This window comes from Schistocerca cancellata, chromosome 4 (assembly GCF_023864275.1).
Source record: "Schistocerca cancellata isolate TAMUIC-IGC-003103 chromosome 4, iqSchCanc2.1, whole genome shotgun sequence".
Taxonomy (NCBI): Eukaryota; Metazoa; Arthropoda; class Insecta; order Orthoptera; family Acrididae; genus Schistocerca; species Schistocerca cancellata.
Genome location: NC_064629.1, coordinates 60,165,971 through 60,187,809, shown reverse-complemented (window position 1 = coordinate 60,187,809; position 21,839 = coordinate 60,165,971).

The window sequence follows — 21,839 nt, the reverse complement described above, 5'->3', positions numbered from 1 at the left end:
GGAGGATCGCAAAGTGGGTAGCCCGGTTGTTGACTGAAGAATTTTGACGGAAGCCTGATGGTCTTACTGTACACATATTCTGCCACTAATGTGCCAAGATATGGTTTGAGCACTGCGCACAAACCAAGCAGTAAGGCAGATCATGGCCCACATGGAAGTTTGGTGCCAACGTTCAACCATTCCATTACTGGATGGGTGGTAACTGATCATTAGATGAAGTATGAAACCACATTAATCCGCTGTTTCGCATAACAAGGTGGACTTATATTAGTGACTCTGGCCAACTGTTACATCCCTCAAGCAGCCAAAACACAAAATCCATGTGGTTATAAATGTTTGTGCGACTGTTTCTGCTTAAATGTCCATGATGCCTACTACTTCCACCAATCAGTTGTTGGAGAAATGAACTTGAAGCCTTGCATAGGAAGTTGGTCCTGACAGCACAGCAGCGAGGTGTGCCAGTATGACTCCAACATGGGTCAGATGATGCCTGTTGAGATTCAAAAATGGTTCAAATGGCTCTGAGCACTATAGGACTTAACATCTGTGGTCATCAGTCCCCTAGAACTTAGAACTACTTAAACCTAACTAACCTAAGGATATCACACACATCCATGCCTGAGGAAGGATTCGAACCTGCGGTTCCAGACTGAAGTGCCTAGAACCGCACGGCCACACTGGCCGGCTGTTGAGATTTGCCACACTCAAAACACAGTGTAACTGTTGGAAGTTCTCAAGGAGAGGCACAGCCTGAATCAAGTCAGCTTATGTTTGTAAAGACCAAATGCCGGAGGAGATCACCTGATATCTAAAAAGTCTACTTCTTTCTGTCTAAGTGCATATTTGTCTTTGTTGATCTACTATCTGTAATGGGAAAGTCTACCAAAAATAATCTGCAGATGTTTGTCATGTTTTGCAGCAGAGCTGGAGAAAACCAAACATACCATTCAGATATGCGAAGCAGATGGGCAGGCTCCAAAGCACTTGGCCAAGGAAATGCTGCCATGTTTAAGCTGTGTTATTCAGGCTAAACGGCGTCCTGATATATTCGAGGAGGCCTAAAGGTGTGATCACTGCCATCTTCTGTATATATGTCAGTGCCACTGGTATAAGGTGGTACGCTTGTTCTAAATCGATAACACTTAACAGCTGGGCACCTGGTGACATGGCTGTAAAGTCCTGGAGGTGTGGAACAGGATAGCAGTTGCGAGTCATCCTTTCATAGTCCCCACACCAGGATCCATCTTTTGCCTTTACTAAATTAACACCCACGTACTACCTGAACATCGAATATTCCCGGCAGCCAATAAGTCTTCAAATTCTTTCCTCACAATGGCTTACTTCTCAGGTGCCAACCGGTAAGTTTCTGAAGCAACTGGCGGTCTTGGCCTAATAGAAATGTGATGGCCAGCATTGTGCATTATTCTGGGAAGTGGTACAGGCCATTGTTCTTCACCATCCAAGTTTGCCTGGAGAGTGACGTCGTCCAGTAAAATACATAATTTGACCTCTTGAGGGTGGTGGTAATTCAAGCATATAACACATCATTATCTGCAATAAAGCATATTTTCTCTTTCTCCAAGGTTGTCAGTTTTCTAAGTAGTTCAGTAATAAACCAACTTTTAATAACAACAAATTTATACTGATAGTTGAACAGGCAGGTATCCCTTCGGTTGCTGCTGAGCACAAAACTGCTGCGTTTTTCAGTTCACGAGTGTCGCGTGTGAGCTTGTCCAGTTAGCAATGATTGCAGCTGTACTCAAGGTGGTGCTACCTTGTTGCCAGGCTAGGAGACGAGGCAGTGATGACAAAGGAAGCCTGCAGCCCAGTTCAGGAGGTCCGTGCAGTGTGTCAGTGATGAGTGCCTTGTAGATGATCAGCTAAACTAGGAGTGCCTCCCCAGACAGTGAGCACTTGTTGACTACGTTAGAGGCAAGAGCTAGTGTGGGGCTCTCAACTGGGCTCTGTTTAATGGATTGGCAACCTTCGTCAGTGGTCGATAGTGCATCTCGGAAAGAGCTGGATGTGGCAGCTGCAGTGTATGTTGGTGAATATGGCCTGGTGAAACTGATGTTATTTTGAGTGGCTGAATGGTTTTGAGCATAGACAGCTTGGTTATTTGTTGTTTACTAGGCAGACAGCTTAATGTGAACAGCTCATGTGTCTGTAAACTATCTCATCATTCTTTTCGAGTTGAGCCTCCCATTTGCACACATTAATTTGCAAATGATATAGAAAATTCACCCAAAAATAGGTTCACTGCAAGTTCTTCATGAAACCCAAACTCACCTTAATGCTGGATTGTCTGAAAGCAGTTATTCTAGAGTTGTTTGTAACAGTGAGCCAGGAGGCGACAGATTGGTCATCAAGTTTCGCTGGTGGAACATAGACATCTGATCCTGAGATGATTAAATAAATACATACACTGCAAGTGTCCTACACACACAAGCAACGTGTTGTGGAAAAACAGTGAGCATCGGAATGTTAGTCAGATATGCCTTGTACAGTCATGTTTCCGATACAAGGGAGAAAACTGCTGTCATCCAACTGAGTGTTCACAGCTGCTGTCAGCCTTTATGAAGTGGAAATTCTTGAAGAGGTTGTTTGTAGGCACTTTACATCAGAGCGATCAGTCATACCTATTTGTAATCAATGTCTTTGTATGGAGAGTTGCACAGAGGGATGCGTTTTCTAGTCATTTGTACAAAACTGGAATGATGCCAACACTGCCTGGGGCACTTGCTGATGTGACTGTGAGTGCTGTGTCATCTGGCACGCTGAGGACTACTGGGATTATCTGGAGGTTGCTGGAATTGCCATCGGAGAGTGCTGAAGTTGTGCTGTGGCGAGTAAACTAGTTCTGGTAGTGGAAGCTGTTCTCCTCTAGTAGCGTTCCCTGTAACTAGGCTCGTGATCCCATGTCCAATTTTCGAGATCCCACTTGCATTATTATATTACACGTTATATACCTGCTCAGCAGTGAGTAGCTGAGAGTCTAAATTGGAGGTGTTACTAGCAACTACAGCTCTCTTGACCACAAATAGCTGATTAATCCACAATTGTTTCAGTGTTGCCACAGAAACTTCAGCTTCAGAAACTAGAGATCAGAGCTGACTCCAGACTACAGAAGGCAATTTGTCACGGATAACTTCACTTTGCAAGACTTGTTGGAAGCAAAGAACAGTTGGTGTATGCACTTGACAAAGCACACTCTCCTAAAGGTGCATGTATTTGTACATCTGTGGTAGGTTATGCACAATTTCAGACAATAAAGGTTTGAGAGTCTAATGCTCTAATTTTGAGAACAATTTGTAGGTTGCCATCAGTGACACAGCAGGGATTGAAGGAAAGTTCTAAGAGCTGCAACCATCGGTCCAGTTCTTGCAGCATGTACGTTGAAGTGATGAATTTTCCACACAGTGTGGAACACACAATTCAGCATATTTGTGAAATGTCCACGAGCTGCATATCACTCGAAGTGCCTAGCACTTGCCCAAAATTTATCATCACATGTGAAAGGGCAGTGACTTCTTATGAGGCATACCACTTTTGATGTGTTTTTCATCTCTCATGATGCTTGTCAGGATCACCACTTGTGGCAATGATGATCCATGATGACAGTGACTTCTTATGAGGCATACCACTTTTGATGTGTTTTTCATCTCTCATGATGCTTGTCAGGATCACCACTTCTGGCAATGATGATCCATGATTAAGTGTGAGCAGTATTAACAACACACATTTTATTGATTTATCAAAAACATACATTTAGCATACAACAGAAGATAAATGTTATGCAACATAAAAAAAGGTAGCAACAGGAAACACACCAAAGAACTCATCGATCAGTGATATAGATATTCCACACTTTCTTTCCTGGTATTCCTGTTCAACTGTTTGCAATGTCACACATTTATAGAATGGATTTTGGACCATGGATGAATCAATGGACACAGTCTAATTAATTCGAATATGACAAGATAAAACTTTATGATTTAATCCTGTATTAACTGCACGTTTTCTTTCTGAACTGCGTGAAAATGAAACATGTGAACTAGTACTACTTGTGACAGTTGTCTTTAATCTTGGGATCTCCTGTAGGCTTTTACCACTGATATGTTAGTTAATGACATTTAATTGTAAGCTTAAAGTTTCCTACAAGCTGGCATTGCATGAACACAATCACAGTGTCTCTACCATTAGGGGAGAGACCTCATCAATACCAGATCAGCTTCAAGTGAAAGCGCCCCCTCCCTCCACACACTTCATTCCCAAAAAATTCTATGTGACCATGAAACTCAGTAGCAGCCACCAAATGTGCTGGACAAGTACACGTCATTTTGATATGGCTCTCAGTAAGTTTTGAGTGAAGCAAGCTTTTCCCCAGCATTTGGCATAAGACACTGTATCTTTTGGTACTTGAAAAATATTTGAATCACAGCAAAGCAAATATGGAGTAAGGCCAGCTATTTTTTTTTACTCTAACACTCAATTTCATACTTTGGGTAAACATTGTCTGAAATTTCATCACTGATTTCTTCTAGTGAGTTTGTTCATTGAAATGACAGAAAAATGAAAGCATGTAGGTTTGAAGTCAAGTAGCCAGTCGACTAAGCTATTATTAGCACATAGGGCATAGGTGAATACAGAGTGATGTCATATATATCACATTTCCTGAATCAATAACCCGCTTCCTTTGACTGATGTTACACCAAGGGCAGTTTTTCCTGCTGCTACTGCAAAAAGGTCTGAATTTTCTGCCATTTTGTCTAGAGTAGTCCAAAGTTTTTGCTGTCAATGTACATCTACATGACTACTCTGCAGTGCACTGTAAGTGCTTGGCAGAGTGTTCATTGAACAGGTAAATCATTTCCCTGAAAGGCAGTGTCAAATTTTCTTTTAGCAATGGCAAAAAGAAAGAAAGAAAGCTTAGATCCAACAACTCCGAGAAAGAATGAGCAGCACTCAGAAATATGTGGGAGGACAAAGTAACTGTAATTCTCCCTGCAGACATAGGTAACACTATGGTTCGAATGGCACATGTGGATTACAACAAGATTATTTTCAATCTTTTGGATGGCATTGCCAACAAACAGACAGACAGACACCAATCATATGAATAAACCTGAGAGAAAGATTATGACTTCTCAATCTGTGATCTGAGGTTTTCCCAGTGTACAGAAATCTTGAAAATTTCTCAGGTATTCAGCCGCGCAGCGTCGTCCAAAAGGCGCAATATTTCTGCAAGATGACTTCTTTTTATTTTCAGGCAAGAATATGGCAAGAAGTTGTCCTGCCAAAATATCGTGCCTTTTGGACAATGTTACCTGGCTGAATACTCAAGACATTTTCAAGACTTCTCAATCTCTCAGGCATGCAATGTAATGACTTTAAGTATCTTGGAATATAAGCAGCTGCATCACCTAGCTATGCAGGCTTCCTAATATACACATGGGAGCCATTTCTGTTCAGATCTATAATTAGTAAAATTGTGACACCTACTTCCAACTGGTAAAATACCTGTAATGCATTTCCACTGAATATGTGAGGAAGTGCAAATGGAACATTTGCAACTGTGTTCACTTTGTACACTGTCTGAGTCAGTTGCCTCTGAGACACATATATTATGGTCAGTTTTGATACAGGTGCCCTCTTTAGGACTGTCCCAATTTTAAAATCTTTGGAACTAATTGTGGAAAAGAACAGATGGATCGCTGGATCACAGTGTATATGGAAAACCCTCGCACACTCAGTCCTCCTCTATGGCTAGAGCCATCACCACCCATCACAAATTCCATACTAAAGACTATCCCATGGAGTTCCAATGCCGTCAGACAAGGGGAGCTTTGCCACGGAATTAAAATTCCTACAAATACGAAATGGGTACACAGACTGACAAATTGAGCAGTCATTGCAGTCAAAATCAGCAATGCCTTAGGACACACAGGATGAAACGGAACAGCTCAGAATTCCTTACCTTATGCTGGCCCAGTCATCAGAAAGATCAGTAGATACCTAGGGAAATATGGCGTCCCATGTACTACACTCCCATCAACAAAAATGACAATTGTAATATTGAAGATGAACTGTGAGTCCAAAAGATGGATGTGTACTACATTCCATTCAAATGCAGCAGGCAAGAAACATCAGTGACATACCTCATTAAAACAACCAAGAATATCACCTCTTACCACGTACTGTCTCGAGTTTAATCATGTAACGAAATACAATGAGACCAGTATCATGTTGCAACTGCCAAGTTTCTGGAATGGCATAATTAAAGAATCACCAAAATAAAGGAAAACATATTAACCCATATCTTCCAAGTGTTGCACACATGCAACACAAAGTTTTCAGTGCCATAATTTATTTTTTTCACAAAATGTTAGAGTAATTGTGAGATAAAAATATTTACTGAGAACATGTTCATATTGACTGATTTTGTGACATTAAACTTCATGTTGTGTGTATGCCACAGTGGGAGAAAATGGGTTAAACCTGAAAGGAGGTTTCAATTTAAGCAAGGCTTGTGATCCAGCATTTAGTTATCTTATCTTAATGACTATCTCATCTATTAAAGCTGTAAAACTGTAACAGAATGAGCATTTCATTAAGTACCAGTGTAAGCTCTGAAAACAAATGAGCATCAAAGGGTCCTGGGAGTTGGACTCGGTCATAGATAATACTTCACAATCTGACTGTAGCCCAGGCAGTGAGTATGCATAAGAACACAACTCACATCATCTGAAGCAGACGACTGGGCCAGCTGTCAAAATATTGTGCAGAAAAATGGAATCAGCAACTCAGCTGAACACCGGGAAGTATACCATTAATCATTAGGAGTTTTTTGATGAAAATTTAAAAAGCTGCTTGTAGTAACTGTCTAATCACTACTGGATGAAATAACTATTTTCTGCTTGTTTTCTTCCAGTTCAAAACTATCAGTCCACCAGAAAAAAATGAGCAGTGTATTTGTATCTCATTTTTCCTCAATTTGTTTTCTGTTGGGAAAACTTCAAGAAACACAATGGAAAGGTTGCTACATGTTACTGTGTTTCAAAAAGTTGATGAAAGAAAGAAAATTAAATGTGTTTGTTCCCCTGTTTCAGAATAAATATAAGGCATATTCAAAAATTAATGGCCAATGGCAGCTCAGACAAAGTTGCGCAAATGCAGTACCACAAAGTCATGAACTCATTGCTATGACTTCACTGTTGTTCAACTATGGATGAAAGTAAACAATAACGGCTTAGGAAATCAATTTTCTCCCAAACCACAAAGTGCATGCCATAATTAAGAATATCAAAAAGGATCTGCAGTTGCTCAAATTCACCAGGAGGTGTGGCTAGTTTACGAGCCTACATTAATCAGTAAATGAAAGGTAAGACAATGATGTTCAGTCTTGAAGTGGCAATACATATGTACATGATGAAGAAAAGAGTGGCAGTCCCAGTATCCAGATTGATAACCAAAAACTGTTATCCAATCGACAATTGGTGCTCTGGTTGATAAATTTCCTCATTTTGGATGCATAATGATAGTCACAGAAAATCTCAGATATTGCAAATTGTGTACGAGGTGGGTACTGAAAATGCTTACTGCCCTACAAGAAATGCAAAGAAAGTCAAGCAGATGAACATTTCTGGACTATCATCAAGACAGAGACAATTTACTTTTGTACATTGTTACAAGCAACAAGGCAAAACAGAATAAAAACTGAATAAATAAATAAATAAAAATAACATTTTAAAAAATATAAGTGCAATGGAATTATTCAACATATCCGAAACTGAAAAAAGTCAAATAGTATTCTGGGACAAAAATGGTGTTTTTTTTTTTTTTTTGTTGGTTTTGTGGACATAGATCAACACTTACAGTTGACATGTACTGTAAAATGCTCACCAAACTGAGAACTGCCATGCAAAATTGATGGTGTGAGAAATACAACTCCACACATCACTGCCCAAACCAAGGATGTGATTCAGCATTTCCGCTGGCGACTTTTTAACCGCTCACTTTACAGCCTCAACTTCACACCCAGTAACTATTACCTCTTCTTGCATTTGAAGCAATAGCTTTATGGACAAAGGTCTGATGATGACAAGGAACTTGTGAGCAATTTGTCAACTAATTCAATTTGAAGGCACACAGTTTCTGTGTAGAGGGAAAGAACAAGATAGTGCAATGTTACAAGAAGTGTTTAGAAATGACCTGTGACTATGTAGAAACTTCAAGTATGTTTTTAGGAAACCAAAAGTACCGATAAAAGCTTTTTCTAATGAATATTTGTTTTTGTATGACTGAAAAAACCTCACTCATATGTTAGCTATATTTTGTACACAACAGTATATTACTGAAAATGAACTACCCAGTGACTTTCAGTGCGGGCACTTCGAAAGAGACTTCAAAGTATCAAAATAACAATTACTAATATAACAAAATGTCAGTTCATTGGTAAGCGTTAAATTGCAATGTGAGTTATGGAACGCAGAAAATTTTGTAGTTTCCCTAAAATGGTAACAGCAAAAAAAAAAAAAAAAAAGTTAATATGAAACTGTGACTTTCAATTGAAATATTTATTATTGTAGTCTAATGTCCTACTATCTTTTTTATACTGATTACTAATTTCTCTCAAACACTGATCATTTTCAAATCATATTGGTCACAGAGCAACATCATTTGCAGGTAATCTGCAGTAACCATGATCTGAAGATCTACAGTACATCAACAATACAAGTAAACAGTGTAAAAAATCCTGAAATTATACTGCAATAAAATATATTTCAATAACTCGGTTGTCACACATTTTTTCCAATTTTTTTACTAAAAAAGCCGAGTTCAGAAATGAATGTAACATTACGTATTCCCATAGACTGAATCCTATATAGAAAAGCCCCCAAAAGTCAAGAAAATAACCAGTGTCAAAGTCTGACATTTAATACACTAATACAAATCTGGCTAAGTTGAAACAACCAGATGTCATTGAAAGTTTCCAGAGGAGCATTAGGCAATGAATGAATGATACAGGGTAAGGGAATACAGGCTCTTGATACCATTCCTCACAAGCAGCTTCTAATCAAATTGTGTACCTATGGGGTACCATGTCAGTTATGTGACTGGATACACAATTTTTTGTCAGAAAGGTCCCACTTCACAGTACCTGTGAGAAAGTCACCAAATAAAGCAGAAATGATATCTGGTGTTCCTCAAGGAAGTGTTATAGGCCCTCAGCTGTTCTTATTCTATATATAAATGACTTAGGAGACAATCTGAGGAGCCATCTTATATTGTTTGCTGATGATGCTGTCTAGTAAAGTCAACAAAAGGTGGAAAGCAGCTGCAAAATTATTTAGACAATGTACCTGTACAGTGTAAAAGATGGTAACTGACACTAAATAATGAAAATTGTGGGTCATCCACATGATACTAACAGGAGTCTGTTAAATTTCAATTACAAGTTAAATCACAAAAATCTAAGGTCTGTCAGTTCAACTAAATACTTAGGGACAACAATTTCGAACAACACTGGAATGATCACATAGATAACGTGGGGAAGATGCACCAAAGACTGTGTTTTACTGGCGGAACACTTAGAAGATTCAACAAATTCACTAGAGACTGCCTACATTATGCTTGTCTGCCCTCTGTTAGAGTATTGCTGTATGGTATGGGATCCTTACCAGACAGGATTGACAGAGCACATTTAAAAAGTTCAAAGGAGGGCAGCTCATTTTATATTATCTGAAATAATGGAGAGAGAGAGTGTCACAGATATGACACGCAAGTTGGGGTGGCAATCAATACAAAGGTGTTTTTTGTTGCAGTGAGAGCTTTTCACGAAATTTCAATCTCAGACTTTCTGCTCTGAATGAGAAAATATTTTGTTGACGCCCACCGACATAGGGAGAAATGATCATCATAATAAAACAAGAGACACCAGAGCCCAAACAGAAAGATTTAATTGCTCAGGTGCACTGTTCGAGAGCATAACGGTAGAGAAACAATGTGAAAGTCGTTCAATGACCCCTCTGCGAGGCACTCAAGTGTGGGCTGCAAACTAGCCATGTAGATGTAGATGTAGTACATGGGAGTGAGAGTGATGTTATTCAGTCTGTCCAATGAACAATCAATAAAGGAAACCAAAGAAAAATTTGGAGAATGAATGAAAGTTCAGGGAAAAGAACTTAGTGGTTTATTGATGAATTGTAATTCTGTCAGTGAGACAGCAAAGGACTTGGGAATTGCAACTGAACGGATTGGACAGTGTCTTCAAAGGAGGATACAAGAAACATAACAAAAGGAAACCAAGGGTAACAGAATGTAGTTCAATTAAATCGTGCATTGCAGAGGGAATGACAAACTTAAAGTAGTAGAGGAGTTTTTCTATTTGAGCTGCAAAATAACTGATGATGACTAAAGAACAGAGGATATAAGATGTAGACTGCCAATGGCAAGAAAAGCATTTATGAAGAAGAGAAATTTAACATAGAATATAAATTTAATTGTAAGTAAGTTTTTTGTAAAGGCATTTTTCTTAACTGTATCTTTGTACGATAGCCAAACATGGACGATAAGCAGTTCAGACGAGAAGAGAACAAAACCTTTTGAAATGTGGTGCTACAGAAGAATGGTCGGGATCGGATGGGCAGATCATTTAATTAATATAGAGGCACTGACCAGAATTGGGGAGAAAAGAAATTTATTGCAAAACTTGACTAAAAGAAGGGATCAGTTGATAGGACACATGCTGACGCACCAATGAGTCATCGACTAAGTATTGGTGGGAAGTGTGGGAGGTAAAAATTTCCGAGGGAAATGAAAAAAAAAGATGAGTACAGTAAGTTGGTTCAAATGGAAGTGGGTTGTAGTAATTTGGAGATGATGAGGCTTGCTCAGGGTACAGGAACTTTGAGTGTGGCATCAAACCAGTCTTCGGGCAGAACACAATGACAACAACTTAATTTATGTAACACTATCTGATGAGCAAAATATAATAGCAACAGTGAATTCTCATCATCCCCTCTGAGATATGGGATACAGTGGCAGTAATCTGGTGAACAGGAATGCTGAGCACAAAAATGTTTTTATGAAGTCAATTTATTTATTTTTTTATTGATTTATTTAACCTGGCAAGATTAGGGCCATCAGGCCCTCTCTTACATCTAACCAGGCATTCTACTTATTTTACATTCATATGTTTTAGTAGGCATGTTAAACTACATCTAGTACAAAAAGTGAAATAAACAATTAGAAAGGTACACCTGGAAAAATACATACATATAGAGTTTATATTCGTAGATCATAAGTACTGTTATAATTAGACATTATTGAAGAGACAGATTTTAGATAGGAGTGCTGGCAGCAGGGAGTATGAGGCAGACTCATGGTGAAGGGAGGAGAAGAATAGAGACACATGATGAAACATAATTAAGGAAATATAAAGGAAAAGAAGATTGCGTGGCTAATAGAGATAGAGGAAGAGGAAGGCATCTCAGGAGCAAGATAGGAGACGCTAGCTTTGCTATTTGACAGATGAGAGGATTGGCCTTGTACATTAATTTTGTGGAGAACTTTATGAGGATGATAGTAGAAAATGCTTCAACTTCTTCTTAAAAGCAGCAGGAGATTGAATTTTGCGCAAGGTAAGGGGCAGTTTGTTCCAGAGGCGGACAGCGGCAACTGAGAAGGAGTTTGCAAAAGTTTTTGTTTTGTAAATGGGCACAGTTAGCATACCAAATAAGAGTGACCTCATGTTTCGATTATGATGGCATGACAGGTTTTTAATCTCCGAAGCAAGGTACTGGGGTGCTTGCGCGACGAGGAGTCGGTGAAGTAGACATAGAGTGTGGTAGTCACACAATTTGTCCGGCCGCAGCCACCCTAGATCGGAGTATGAAGCACTAACATGATCATATCGGCGAATGTTGCAGGTGTAACGCACACAGGCATTCATGGTTAGCTCTAGCCGTCTTTTGTTTTCACTACTCATGCCTTGTTGAATCACATCACAATAGTGGAGGTTCGGTAGAATGAGTGCTTGCACGAGCTGGCATTTCAAGTCCTGTGGAAATATGTTCCGAAACTTTTTGAGAGCATAGAGACAAGCAGACGTCTTTCGGCACACTGCGACTGTATTCTCTGCCCAGTTGAGATGCTCATCCAAAGTTACACCCAAGTTCTTCACTGTTTTCTGATATGGTATTGGAGTACCATCGAGCAGAATTGGAGGTAGCCGTTCGCGGAAATCTGAACTTATTAATTTCTGATGGGCTATTAAGATTACTTGCGTCTTTTTTGCATTTAGTTTAAGCCCTAGGTTTTTTGCCCATGTCACTACTGAAGATAGATCATCATTCATCTGAGCGATTGCAGTGTTTACATCTTCAGGTCTGACGCTTAGGTAGAGCTGGAGGTCGTCGGTATAGAAATGATATTTACAGGAGGACAGAACCGACGAAATGTCGTTGACATATAAAGAAAACAAAAGTGGTCCTAAGACTGATCCTTGTGGCACTCCCGAGGAAACATGTTTCCAAGAAGATTTTTCATTTACGCAGACAACACATTGCTGTCTGTCTTTTAAGTAGCTTTCAAACCATCTCATTGCACTATCAGAGAAATTAAGCTGTTGCATTTTTCTGAGCAATATGTCAAAGTTAACAGTGTCAAAAGCTTTGCTGAAGTCCAGTAGCATCAATATTGTTGCCTTTCGATTGTTGATGGCATATTTCAGGTCATCAGTTACTTTAATGAGAGCAGTGTTTGTGCTGTGATGTTTACGGAAACCGGATTGAAATTTGTCATATAGGCTGAATTCATGCAAGTGTTCAGTGATTTGGTCATGAACAATATATTCAAGTGCTTTGGAAACAGCAGGCAGTATGCTAATTGGTCGGTAATCACTAGGCAGTTGCGGGTTTTCGATCTTAGGGATGGGTCGAACTATGCTTCTTTTCCGTGCAGTGGGGTATATTCCGTTCACGAGGGAAAAATTAAATATGTCAGTTAAGACAGGTACTAAGATATCGGCAACATTCTTAATCGTGGTTATACTGATACTGTCGTTGCCTATTGCATCAGAAGAGATTCTCATTATTGCTTTTCTTGCCGTATTTGTTGTTACATGTTTTAGATGGAAGGTATCGTTGTTAGTTATCCTGTTTGGGGATTCTTGTGGACGGTAATTATCAGCCGTGCTGGTATTCAGAGGTGCAGAGAAGAATTCATTTAATTCGTTAGCTGACACATGAAAAGTAGTTTCCGATTTTGCCTTTCCGACCCCCAAGCTACGGAGATTCTTCCATAGAGTCGTGGGCGTCAGATCGCTGCATACAAGGGAGCGAGCGTGCCTGATTTTAGCATTGCGAATGCATTGTTTCACTCTGTTCCGTAGCTTTATATATTCTTCGAAACGCTCGGGTTTCGGATCTGCCTTGAAATGCCTGTGGGCAGCATCCCTATTAGTCATCATTTGACGTAATTCAGCTGTCAGCCATGGAGCAGGAGATTTTCTTACACGGATTGTGCGCACAGGTGCATGTTTGTCATAGAGGGCAGTGAGTTTATCACCAAGTTCATTAATTTTGCCGTCGATTGTAGGTTCTCTGATTATTTGATGCCATGAGATTTCTGAACAATCGGCTGTTAGAGCGTCAAGGTCAATACGTTTCATGTTCCTACAAGTTATGCAACGCGATTTGATCCTTGGGGGCTGCACAGAGTAAGCCAGGAATATTACATCATGTGCTGAGAGGCCAGGGGCCGATGTTTGACCAACATCTCTTACTTTGTCAGTCTGTTTCGTTGCGATTACGTCTATAAGAGTATGACTGTGCGCCGTATGGTGTGTAGGTTGTAATGGAAAAGTGTTCATGCTATTGCAACTAAACAGTCTTCTTAGGTTTATTGCGGAGGGAGTGTCTCTTAGCAGGTCTATGTTCAAGTCAACCATTACGATGACATGTTCGTATTGACACTGAAGTGAATGTAATTCTGACTGGTAGGAACTCATTGAGCTTATTTTTGGTGGCCTGTACACGATGCCAGTCAAGAATTTCCGACTTTGTATATTTATTTCAATGAACATGAATTCAGCCTCTTTTTCTTCAGCAGGATTTGATGTACATAAGACTTTCGCTTTGAGATCTGTTCGTATATACGCGCCGACCCCGCCACCGCACTTTTTTGATCTGTCTGCCCTAAGAAATGTGTACCCTGGGAGATGAATAGATGCAATAAGAGGATTACGTGGTAGTTTAGTTGGTTGAAGAGCAGGCTAAGTTCTTCGTAATGTGCAGGTAAAGACTGGATGTTGCAGTGAGCTGCTAAAAGCTCTGACGCGTTCCGCTGAGCAGCCTGGTGTAGGGTGGCAGACTGGTTTGTCCCTTTGTTAGGCACTACCTGCCACGAGGGGCACTGGCCGCTGCTTCCGCCAAGTGACACAACGCAGGGGTGTCCGAGATTTTGCGCGCCCTGTTTGTGACTCCGCGAGTGCCGAAAGAAAGGCGACTGCAAGAGATTTCCTGAGGTTGCGGGAGTATAGAAAATGAATTAGTGGTATTCGGTGCAAGGAGAATATGACCAAAATAGTGACAGCTGTGTGTCACTGTGTATCCTATGTCGTAAGAGGAGAAATGTAATTAGCGTATTTGAAACAGGTTAGGGTGGAAATAAGGGAAAGGGGAGTGATTTAAGAGGCTGATGCTGCCAGCAGAGAGAAGTAAGCTTAATAATTAATAGATTATCGTAGGAAGCTAGAATTAAATTGAAATTTACTAAAGTGATACTGGTAGTGATTATCGTAGGAAGCTAGAATTAGATTGAAATTTGCTAAAGTGATACTGATAGTGATTATTGTTATGAACAATTTAAACCGAAAAGATGGGTGATTAATGAACTAAAGAAGAGACTAATAATTGCAATAGAACTATTACAGAATGGAAGTGAATAAACTGAGAAAATGAAAAAAGTATTAGCAGTAACTAAAATTAAGTAATGGTTAGAGCTATAGACACAAAAAAAATAGTGAAAAGTTAATACAGTTACAAAAACAATTAGTTGAAGGTACAAATATGGGTATAATTAAAAAGTTAATACAATTACAAGACTATATCTGAGTATAGGGCTGCTACAATTTTCAAACGGTGTTGTTTGCACTTTTGGCTCGAGTAGCTTCACTTAATACTATTCAGTTCTGTCATGCTTGTGACTGTCTTCTTTCCAGCTGCTGTCTTAATGATTACTCTGCCATCCTGAGTCCACACATTCTGAAGACCGAAATGGGATATGGCACTGTTTAAAATCTTTAGCCGTTCATGTGTCAGATCTTCCCTTATTGTAAGCTCTGTCCTTGCTAACTTCTTCTTCTGGGTAAAGATCTCTGCCCTTTTTCGGTACGAGACAAATTTAATTATTATTGGACGAGGTTTGGTAGCACCTGGTAGTTTTCGTCCCACCCGATGGCTCCTGTCAATGTCTGCCTTGGTCACCTCAACGCCTAATTTTTCACGTGCAACCTGTATAAGCAGGTTGTCTGTGTCTTCTTCCATATTTTCTGCTACTCCAAACAGTCGTAGACTATTTCGCCTTTGGTACTGTTCTAGCTCATATGTTGTGGCAGATAGTTTCACTTCCAACTCTCGTGCCTTTTTCTCGTATTCAGACACAGACTTTTTTAGTGCTGTAATTTCGGCAGTATTGGCCTCAACAGTTTCACGCATTTTGGCCAATACTGTGGCCGTTACAGTATCTGATATAGTGCCTGCTATCAGATCGAGGTTGTTTTTATCGCGAAGCGCAGCGTTTACCTCAGAGCGGACAAGCTCCGCTATACCGGGAGCCGCGGCCACACCTTCCGCCAAGAGCAGACCCGCCGCACCTGCTGCTTCCCCGTTGCTGGACGCGCTTCTGTTGACTCTTCTGTTTACCATTTTCTCAAAGATATTGGCGGAGCACAGAAAAAAATAGCACTACTGCACAGAACACTGTTGTTTACACGATTTCCACTTGTACTAGACAACACCACCTGCGAGAACACCTTCTAATTCAACTAAATTTCGCGAGCCGAACTTAACACGTGTTACACTGCAGCCGCCATGACACGAAACATCAGTTTGGGGCTTGCAGAGATTAATTAATTAATTAATTAATAATATTCACTTCAGCTAGCTGTAAGCTTGGTAGGAATCACATGACAACTTTTCTGAAATGGGCTGCAACTGCTTGGTGTTAGCTTCTGCTCCTTGGAACTGGAAGTGTTCATTGCAATTATGTTGTTCTACTTGTGTACAAAAGTGGTTTTCTTTTCAAAGATATGGTACAGAACTAGTAGCTGAATAGCTGAGATGCCTATTACTCTACTGAAAGCAATGTGTACAATACAGTTGTTCACCTGTGTAGCGTCAAGTTTCACATGCCTGCAGTATTTTTGCAGACTAGGGGCCAATTGTATAAATATTGCTGACTGGAGATCAAATTTGATATTAGATGAGAAAGTGAACTATGTTCAGAACTCTATTGTATAATGCTAAACTTGGATCCACCAAAACATATTCAGTTTTGATCTTAGGTAAGACACAACATGCTCAGCAATACGGCTAAAATCGGCTATTGACACAATTATTGCGCTTTGGCCGCAGATGTTTATTATACATCATAGATACATAGTACGTATTATCAAAGGTGTTGTGCTATAACCGTGGGAGGAAGTAAACAGAAAACAGAGCAATCTTCAAACTTTTCTCAATGAAGAAAGATTTGCTGCTGTAAATTGCGTTGGGCCAGTAGAAAGATATAATTGAGTGAAAGAAAAGCCCAAAACCTTAAAGTTAACAGCAACACGCAACAGTGGTTGGTTTCTTTTGATTGTTTTCATAAGATAGTCTCTGAGCCTTAGTTCCAATTGCTCTACAGTACTTCTTTCCAAAGGAAACCCCAGCTTAAATTACTTGTTACATAGCTCCAAGAGTGGGTCCATCCTTTCACAGAATGTGCAGGCAGCTCATTGGATCTCATCATCATCATCATCATCATCATCGTTCTCTGTGGATATATCTGAATGCTCAGATATTTATTATTGTACACAGAATTTTGCATAACGGTGGTCCAGAATGCTCAGAAAACAGAGAGTATAGAATGGTTTCAGTGGTATGGAAAGGCATGGTAACACTGTTGTAAATATCTTTATGACCAATAATGTGGAGAAAGTAGTACGAAATGGAAAAAAATGCATATGGAATTGTCATAGCAGCTGAAGGACGTGTTCAGTAGTTAACAGTTTAATACGAATTGCATAGTTACTGAAAGAACATGTATAAGTGATGTTGAATCATTATTGGTTGCTGTCAAAATTCCCATACCTAACTGTTTACTGCAAATATTTCAGTTTTTCCTTTCTTACTACCCTGCTAAGTGTCTATTAAATGCCTTTGAACAAATCACATAAATTATGAGTCATCTCCGAAGAGCTATTATGAGATTGATCATTAAGTACACATGGTAGTCAGTAATTTCCTTAACCTAACATTGAGGTAAAAAAAAAAAAAGCAATGAATTGTAGTGCCAATAAACTGACGATTAGAGCTGAATCTGACTGAACTGAGAATTTTCACCAGTCAAATACGATCTATGATTAATGTTTATACCATGCAGATTTCCAGGTTAAGTTTTATTTGAGGTCATTTTCTGTCTTAACCTAGGGTTAAATGCTTTATACAATTTGCCCTAAGAGTGGGGTTCTTGAGTTTTGGGTCCAACAATATTCACATGATATTATTACGTAACTGCAGTAATTATTATTCATGCTTCGTATAATTACTTGTAACTTTCCACCAGTGTGAATATTGCCAATGAACCTAGTATATCTGTTAAAGGTTAATACTTGGAGGCATCTGATGTTGAGTCATTTTCTCCACAGAGTGCCACAAGTTTAGGAACACTACGAAGGTGTTTGAATGTACATCTAGTATATTTATGTGTAATGTGAGAGATCAAAGGGTATGCGGCTACTTGCCTACATATTTTTTCAAGATAACTGCACTGGTTTGGTTGTATATCTTCTTTCATATTCTATATGTTGTCTTAAAAAGAAAAATTATCTAATTATCCAGATTTATGTTTGTTCTTCCTTCATTCAAAGATACCTGTAACCCTGGTAAGTTTCAGATCAGAACGGTTAGTGACAACATATAACCTCCAGGAATTTTAAGATGCAGAACAACTCCAGTACTGTAACCTATTCTGTTTATATCTGCTTACATTTTTCTTGGCAGTTACTGATACAAGGAAGCAGGTGTCATCAAGTATTGGAAGCAATCTGTAATTTTGTACACAAAGTAATTGTAAAATGAAACTTTGTTAAGTGTATATTTTTGATATGAATCAGTTTCTCAGTTGTTATCTTGCTGAAAGCTAAAGCCATGGGCAATAAATGTTTGTCAAATACATAATTTATTTGTATATCATGACTGGACTTGACTTACTTGACTTAATTCCTTTGGCCCCTATGGGGGCATAGGGCATCCAGGAGAACTCGCCATCCGTCTCTGTCTTTGGCCATTTGCCTCAATTCTGCCCAGGTCTTGCCAACTCTTTTTGCTTCCCCTTCCACTGTCCTCTTTAGCCTTCCTGCCTCTCTCAACGTCCTTACATTCCAAAAACCGATACGGGTTTTCCTTTTCAGGCCAAAGGTCATATCCTTAAGATCCATCCGGCTGTTTCTCCTTTTAGTTTCTGTGATATGTGTTTTTTGGTGGTGCGGGTTATCAGCCCACAGCCCCCGAATGTCCTGGTGGGGCTGCCACCTCATGGCCTGGACACCTGCCAAGGTTTTATTTCAGGGCCTTATCCCTTAGATAGCTTGTCTTCACCACGACTACAGAACGCTATCCATCCCTTCGCAGTAAGGCCTATGTGCATATCATGACTGGCACTTAAGGTATTTCTTTCAGAAGTATTACAAGGATAGCAGGGTAACAAGTTGATGACGAGAAAACAGAACACACAATCTTGAGTAAGCCACCCAATAATGGTACCCAACTGCCAATGGAAAAAAAAAATAAAAAAAAAATCACAACACCAAGGAGGAGTTTCACAGTATAAATGAAAGTTGGTAGGCATGTTTCTACATATGAAAGATGATGTCTATTCAAATTTAACGTTGTCGCATACGAGTGGTGCTAGTAGTGCCACTATGAGGATATAAATCAGGTTTGAAGTCTCTCTTCAAAAAGAACAGATGTATTTAAACATGCGGGGGGCATTTCCAGTGAACAGAATAGAATGGAAATTGAGATCAAGGGAAGGATCGCAATGGCAAATAGAGCATATTTTGGTTTATGGGACATGCTGTACACTAGAGCCGTTTTGATAGATTTTAAAATCTGACTATACCAGGGTGTAGTTCTTCTGGTAGCTCTACATGGGTCTCAAACATAGACATTAAGGAAAGCAGATGAACAAAAACTGCTGGTCTTCAAGAGAAAGGTATTAAGGAAAAATACACCAATGGAAAATAAAAATAAAAAAAAATCACAACACCAAGGAGAAGTTTCACAGTATAAATGAAAGTTGGTAGGCATGTTTCTACATATGAAAGATGATGTCTATTCAAATTTCACGTTGTCACATACGAGTGGTGTTAGTAGTGCCACTATGAGGATATAAATCAGGTTTGCTTTAAATACACGCTGTAACATTCATGAGTGTTAGTCTTTGAGATTAGATGTGGAGAGTTGATGTTAGCCAAGAATACCTTTAAGGCAACAAAGATGCCACTATCAACACCTCACCAAGTTTGAACAAGGTCATGTAGTAGGGAGATGACAAGTCAAATGTCCCTTCTGCAATACTACTGAAATACTTGGCAGGAATGTAACCACTGTACACGATTGCTGGCAGCGGTCACAAAAAAGTATGGTCGCAATAACACCTGGCTCCAGACAGCCACGTGGCACTACTGAAAGGGAATACAATCGTGTTTGGCGTGTGGCTCAGGCGCATGATATTGTATCTGCAACAGTTGGCACCACAGTGACACGATGAACTGTAAAAAATTGGTTACTTCAAGGACAGCTCCAACTTCAGTGGTGTCAAGTGAGAGCTCACTGGCAGGCAGGTTCAAGGTCTGCTGTTTCTTCCTGATGAAAGCTGGTACTGCCACGGTGCCAGCGATGGCCGTGTGATGGTTAGGAGGAAGCGAGTTGAGAGCATGCAGCCAACCTGTCTGTGGGCTATACACACTGGATCTACACCTGGAGTTATGGTTTGGGGTGTGATTTTGTACGACAGCAGAAGCACTCTCATGGTTACCCCACACATCCTAATTGCAAATTTGTATGGCATTCTGGTGACTCAGACTGTTGTGCTACCATTCACGAACAGAATTTCAGGTGGCATTTTCCAATAAGATAAAGCTCACCCACATGCCACTGTTGTAACCCAACATGCTCTAAAGAGTGTCGACATGTTGTCTTGGCCTGCTCGATCAACAGATCTGTTCCCAATTGGGCACATATGGGGCATCATTGTACGACAACTCCAGTGCCATCCCTGTACTGACCTAAAAAGGGCAACAGTGATGGAACTCCATCCCACAAACTAACATCCCACACCCATACAACACAATGCATGCATGTTTGCACGCATGCATTCAACATTCTCGAGGTTACACCGGTTATTAATGTACCAGCATTTCACATTTCCAATGGCTTATACATTAATTATTCTTTGGTGTTGTGATTTTTTTTCAGTCAGTGTATTTTGCCCCAAGAGGAATGGAGGATATTAAAAAATTAGGAACTGACAAACCTATATGCACAAGCTGATATTGGCCGAAGCATTAAAAAAAAAAAAAAAAGATTGTTGTGAGCAGGATACCTAACTAGGATGAAAGAGGGAAGACTGCCCTGAGTAGCATTCTTAGGATCCACGGAGGGCAGGACAGGCCTAGGAAGGATATGGACAAGATGGAATGAGAATATCAACAGGATGTGGAGGTGATAGGACTGAAAAATGAACGGACTGTGAAAGCCAGGAACAGAAATGATTGGTGGAGGAATATAGAAAATGCATATGATCTCCCAGGTCAAAATGGCAATTAAGAAGCGGAGAAATCATGACTGGCTAGTTGTAATAGAAATAAATTTTAATTTTCAATTAAAAAAAGAAAAACTTTTATATGTGCTTAAATGCTTCATAAATTAGTATATTATGCAAGTGCTGACCATCCATTTGTATTTGACCTACCTAAACCAAGTGGTAACTAATGAAAAAATAATGTTAGAGTGAATCCAGACGTGTTCCACTAGTGAGGGACATTCTAAACCGTATATCTAATACCCCTAAAAAGTAACAGCTTATTTGTGTCAATAACACAACACAAAATAAGCAGATAAGATATCCAAAACACCCTGGAGTTATTTTTGAAAGTTGTTGGATATCATAAAGGCAATAAACACAGTATAACAAAGTAACACAAAGTTAAATGTGTTCTCTCAATCAAGAGGTTAGTTATTCAAGTATCAGTCTGATCATAATTAATAACTTCGTCCTCCATGTCCTCTCATGCCATGCTCACACATTCATGCTACTAGATAATTTTTAAAAATATTTTTATGACAAAGAAATTAATGCTTGTTTCTGCATGCCCTCAGTGCTACTGTTTGATCAAGTCCATTACTATACTGAAATGATACTTTTTTATTTGCAAGATAGAATGATAATTGACACTGGGTACTTGGAGGGTTTCAAGTGACATAAATGACTTCCATACATGATTGGTGATATGCATCCAAGTTCCTGTAATGATTGGTCGCTAGAAGTTAGAACCTTAACTCTGACAT